This window comes from Drosophila gunungcola, chromosome 3R (genome assembly GCF_025200985.1).
Source record: "Drosophila gunungcola strain Sukarami chromosome 3R, Dgunungcola_SK_2, whole genome shotgun sequence".
Taxonomy (NCBI): Eukaryota; Metazoa; Arthropoda; class Insecta; order Diptera; family Drosophilidae; genus Drosophila; species Drosophila gunungcola.
The window spans coordinates 18209032-18215697 of NC_069139.1; positions in this window are offsets into that span (position 1 = coordinate 18209032).

Below are 6666 nucleotides of genomic sequence, written 5' to 3' on the forward strand. Positions count from 1 at the left end.
TCCTTGCCCCACCCATTTATCCGTCGGGATTCTGTTAGGGTTGGCTTGTCAATTCGAACGTAAAAATAAAAGGATTTGCAGTTCCAGTTTGTTTATATCAGCGAATTTTATACGCCCTAAGCTGGGGTAGATAAAACTCCCGTGCTTGCCAATGTAATTTATTTGCGCTTTGGTGGCCAAAACAGTTCAAACAGTGAGAAATCATGAAATTTATTTCGCTTTTTTTGGGGCGAAGGTCAAGCAGCTGAAATCCCGCTGGCCGCAAAACCACATAACTCGATGCTCGTAAAACTTGCAAATATTTCACATTTGTTATATTTCTGGTGGGCGTTATGCGCTGCGAGCGTTAAAAAACTATGCATCAAACGAAACGAAGTGTGTGTTTTACATAAAATTTCAATTAAATGAAATAAAGTTTCGGTGTTCGGATTTCGGGATTCGTTCTTGGCACTAGAGGACCCGATTGCCGGGGGCTGGCAACGCACGTCTCGTTTAAATCATCTCGCCGGCAGCTGGAATGAAACCCGCAGTGGCAACAACTTTTGTTAAACATTTGTTACCAGCAGCCATTCCACTGGCAGCCCCCAACAGCCATCACTTACCAGAGCAAACTAATAAAAGTAATAAAAACCGAGTGCAGAAAAATCGAACCGAAGTGAAGTGAAACGAAAGCCAAGTACGTACTATAGTCATGGATAAAAATGGGTGTACAAAAATCTATAATTTAAACAGAAAACCAAGTACGTATTATAGTCGTGGTTAAAGTTGTGTGTTGTGTTGTGTTGTGTGTTGTGTTTATATTTTTGAATTTTCTTTGGAGTTATATTTTAGCAGTCAATCCTTTGTTATTTTTTCCCTTAACTATACATACATATATGCGAAATATAAAGTTTTTTGATATCCTTTTTCAATTGTAGAATCATGATTATTGTTTTTACACATTAAATTATTATGGTATTAATTTTGATTTGACATCCTTAAACACTTCGCATTGTAGTTCCACTCCAAATCCTCTTAAAATAAATCTGAACTTGCCAACTCTGAACGGACCAAAAGTTTGAGAGCAAAAAACGTCAGCAATAATAAATAAGTATAAAAAAGAATGCGAGTGGGCGGGAAAGAAAGAAAAACGGCAAAGTGAAATAAAACAGAAAGAGAGAACGTTAAAGTTAAGAACCCCGACTTCTAGATACCCGTTATTCAGCTAATAATTTGCAAAATAAAAATTCCCTTAGAAAACAAAACACCTATTTTATGCAGAGCAGCGATAGAGCACACATTAGAAGCACAACAGTAATAAACACACCCACACTGCAAATTACTAACACAAATTAGGTGCGTGCATTTATTATTTATTTATCATGCTCGAGCTCCGTTTTTCCAATTTCCAATAACTTATGAAATTATATATCGATTTTAAAATTTTTGTGTCTACTGATAGATATACCCGAAACACACACCGAAGCCCCCTACCTACGGTCTAAAATGTCACAGAGTGTCAGTAAATACTTTCTCGATTTGTGGGCGCTAGAAAGGGCGTTGCTCCGTTTTAAAACACATTTGCTGCGTAGGAAATACTAGAATCTGCATGCCAAAGACCAAATCTCTAGCCCTTATAGTTTCCGAGATCCGACGTTCAAACCGACGGACTTGGCTAGATCGACTCGGCTATTGATCCTTATCCAAAATATACTTCCCTTTACCTATTACATACTTTTTAACGATTACAATATACCCTTTTACTTCACGAGTAACGGGTATAAAAATCATACTAAACATTTTCGTTTAGTTTCCAATGACGATTTGCTGACCTACCACCCACTGAACCACCACCCCACCGCAAACAATGTTGCCGCCTTATCCCGACTTTTGGTGCCACCTCCGCCTTTTTCTATGACGGGCCACTAGAAAGGATTGCTCTACGCCATAAATTGTTGTATTTTATTGTCCAATTTCTTTTTATTATTTTTCTGTGTTTCTTTTGGCCTTTCAGGGTTTTTTCCGCGTTCTGTGGCTTATCCTTCATCTAGTGTTCCGTTCGAGTTTTTTTTGGGCACTTTGAGCCACATGCTGAGTTGTCCTGGTCAACTGGACCAAGAACAAACTTGGCCGAAAATTTCACTGTCGTCCTGGAAAATTGTTTTTCAAGTATAAAATATAAGCACATACACGCGCACATTAAAAAAAATGTATGTAATTATAAATAAAAGTATTTACAAAAACGGGTTTATTTTTTATTTAATTAAAGGTTCCTTAAAAACACAGTTTTCTTTATCAGAAATAAGTATTTTAATCTAGTCAAGTACTTTTTTATTTTATTAAGCAAAATATGTATGTCGTATATTATAGGAACTTTAATCTGAGTCGAGTGGTAAATGTTTTAAATAAAAAAATATTTCTTATATATATTTCTGTGTGCAAGCTCACAAAACATTATATTTAGAATTTTTTTAATGGACACAAGGATTGCCAAAAAAAGTGGCCATGGAATGATTGTTTTGTTTTCCCCGGATGTCTGCTGAGCAATTAAGAAATTCCTGAAATATTTAGAGTGTCAGAGCACAACAATTCACCATTCTTGACCTTGTTGCAGTTGAAGTGGAAAGTGCAAAGCATAGCAGCTGGTGAAAATGTCTTCTTTAACGCTGCAAAAAGTTGATGGGAAAATTGGTCATGCTGGGGAGCGGTGTAAAAGCCAAAACTGAAAATGAAAATCACACAAATCGAATGGAATTTGCTAAAGAGAAAAGTAAACTGTATGCGATTTCATTTTCGTCCAACAATGCGTATGCGTAACGCGGAAAACATTTTAATGAGCGTTTGCATATCAAATGCGGCTTTCCACAATTCGTTCAACCAGAGAAATGCCACCCAACTGAAACTGAGTAAGTGTTACATGCAATTATGTTTAACGATGATGTTTATTGTGTAATACACTCACCCACATGGCCTTTTGATTGTTATTATGATGATGCGACGATGATGATGGTATTATGATTTTTTCATCCCAAACCCATTTCAATTTATGAGAATTGATTTTGTGTTAAGTAAATTGAATAATTTATAATGCAGTCATTATTATTAAATCCACATTCATAACTGTCACGTCAGCAGCTGGGGTCCTCGTGTGATGACCAATTTTCATATTTCAGACAATCGGGCGCTCGTTGGGTTAAGCTCCTGCTAAGCTGCGAACAGATGTCCCCATGACCTGCAGTCCTGTCCCCAAAAGATGACCACTGGCTGAGGCTTTATTCCTATGCTATATATCCATTGGTAGAGCTCACAAAATTGTGGAAAATTTAAATTCTTCGGGAAAAGGTGGAGATTTTACTCACTGAGCAAATGCTCTTAGTTTTTATTTTTAAATATTTCAAGGTAACATTATTTTAAAATTCGTTTCCACTGATTTTAAATTATGGCTGGATCAACATCTTTGTTTCTATGACATCTTGTGCTTATTTTTTTTACCGTCGCTGCTTGAAAGTGAGAAATCTACCCTGAACCAACATATGCTGTTGACAACCGCAAGGCAATTAATGCCTAGCATCACAAATCTCTTCCGCAGCATCGTAAAATATCAAAAAGTTTCTGAGGAGTGGAGACGAGCTCTACGCCGGAATGAATCCAATTATGTGCTTAATCACTAAGAAGTCCCAACCAAGAAGGGATCGTGTATGGAGGGACTTTGAGGGGAAAAAAGCGGTCGAACGGCGTTAACAACGCAGGGAATGGTTGTGTGTGAAGTGATGACGATGGCGACGTGTTGTCAAAGTGACAAGTGCCCACACACACTCCGAACTCACTTACTTACCCACCCACTACCATACTCCTTCAATCTTACTTGCTCATCAACTCACACTCCTACAGTCGTACTTTCAATCCCATGCACAGGGGAAAAATGAGTTGACTTCTCAAATTTTATCGTAAGAACAATTTTACTTAATGTATATAAATATATATATTTTTTTTACTGAAAAAAAATTAATCTTTGTATAATTAAAAATATTAAAAAAATAAATGGAAATTTTAATTAAGACAAAGGCTACTTATTTAACGTGACACCATAAGACCAAAAGGACTGCACTGCCATCTACAGATACGTATACTTGATTTCAAGTACTTTACCATCTAGCTATTAATCCCAACTAAAATATTTTTTATACGCTAATTTTATATTTTGTTTGCTTTTATTTTTTTATAGTTCGTACATTTTGTAATTTTTTGAAATCTCCAGAGTTTCTGTTTTGATTTTTACCCAGAAAAAGACAAGTTAAAAGGTCTTAAAATCCTGGTTTTCTGAGTGCAGCTACACTCGCACATGTGCCTCGTTCTTCCAGGCACTTGGCTCAACATGTGGCATGGCTTAAGGCGCACGGCCGGACGGCCTGAGCCTTTAAGCATTAAATACTTTAACACACAAGCGCCGTTAAAATTTATTCATGGTCGTTTTTAATGCCAGCGGGGTGGGGAGGGGCTGGCAGGACCAGGCCAGGACTTGACATGCAAATGTCTGAGTGTGTGTTTGCGCTGTGATGGGTGATGGAGCCCCACCGATGATTCGCCCTTTTTTTACTGCCTCTTGCTCTCTGCTGTTATTGTAAGGCATGCTTTTCAAAAGCTATTGAATATGTAACCACCCACGTTGGGTCCAGGGGCTGAAGAGTACTCTTTTTCTGGCCCTCATTCCCCAACATTCCCCCTCCTATATAATGGCGATTTTTTACACTCATTTGGCAATCAGCACTGCCAAAGGCTATGTTGGCTAGAAGGTCGGCAAGTTTAAATAAAACTTTAATATACACTTAAGCCAGGTAATCAAGAAGATTATGATATTAAGTGATAAACGTAAAATAAGAGTGTATGTAAACAAAAGAACTGTGAGTAAAACAACTTTAATTTCATTCTTAAACAAAAAATTGTATAATTGGGTAAAAAAAATATAGTGTGTGTGCGATTTGGCTCTATTAATAAAATTTATTTATTAATATATTTAATTTATTAATTAATATATTTAAGATAAAAGATGTTTGTATATTAAATCAATTTAAATTTAATTCTTATAAAATAAACCTATATTCCTGCAGAACAACCGGATATACAATTTAGAATTGAATACCCCTTCGACTTTATGTAGGTACCATTACCTTGCCGGTTTCCACACACAATTACAATTATTTTCCAGGGAAACTACTCCTATTTATATAGAGTATCTTCTTATGGACTTTTGCATGCAAAATAAATAAATCTTGTTCTTTTTTGCTTTTTACTCGGGCCGCTGTGCCATTTCCCATGAATTCCATATCGTCCCGAAGGCAAAAGGTCCTTCTAGGCGTGGCCGATGGGGCCGTTGTGATCCAATCACTGGTTAAATGGTGAGTAAACTCGATGGGGGCGAAAAAAGGGGCAACGCTGCTTTCATTAGTAGTGCCACCAGCGAATCAATCCCACCCTTGTATCAATCGACATTCAGCTGAAAGCGGCAATTTAACACTTTTGCCCGCTGCCAGCGTGCCGATAAGACGGGCCCCCACTCAAATATTTGAACATTTAATTTTAATTTTCAACTTTTTTCCGCCTGCACACCCGGCTCCATTTATTTCAGAGGTCTCAAAACCCAGAGGCTCGACACATGCGCAAAATATTTGTCACTCTGATGCCTGCAGGCTTGACTTGGCAGTAATTTCCACATTTTCCACTCTTGTCGCTACTTGATTTGCTTAAAGGTTAAGCGACTGTGACATCCTGCCCGGGTTTCAAGAGCAAGAACCTTTGCCTGCGATTCCACCGAAAAACACTTTCTGTTGACACAATTAAAAGCTCGGAAAATTATAATACAAATGTTAGTCGACTCGGAGGAAAATTAGAGGGCCAACAAAAAAATTAACTCCTGGCTTTTGGCATTTTCGAAAGTACCAGGGAACTCGTTTTACTTTGCCCTCACTTCCAGGATGTGAAGCTGGAGAAGGCGAGAGACAACTCCTTCAGACATCAGTTGCTGCCATTTCCGCATCCGTTTTGCTTTGTTAGTCCGCTTCCTGTTTCTGTTTCTGTTTCAGTTTCTGTTACTGTAACTGCTACTCCAGCCCGAGACTGTGTTTGTATTTGGTGTCATTGCGCGATTTCGGTTTCATTGCACCCATTGCCGTGGTTTCCCATTGTTCCCGGCTCCAACTGCACTTAAAATGTTTATAAAGTTTTCTCATTTTTATGCCCTTTGATGGGGTAATAGAGCTCTTCCCAAAATAATGGATACCGGTAGCTTAAAGATATTAGTCATTGAATAATAAAAGCAACAACTCACAAAGCTAACTTTATTTTTACTTTGAGCTTGTAATCTAAACGAACTACTTAGTCCTTTTCTTATTCGTTTTTAAATTATTATGTTCCTGAAATTTAATCTAAGGACTATTTTAATGAAACACACCCCAATCAATTTCTCCTTCAGAATAAAATTTTTAAGACGTCCCTACTTTCTTTAGACCAATAATGAAATTTTCATGATTACCATAATAAAGGGCATAAAAACTTCGCTGTTTTGACTTTACTTTCCCCACTCGTTTTTACTTTTCTCGCCTTGATTTGTTTCCTGAGCTATTTCTTACTCCTGCTGCTAAAATGGTTGCTTTTGTTGCCGCAGAGTCTTCAATTCTATTTTGGTAGCAG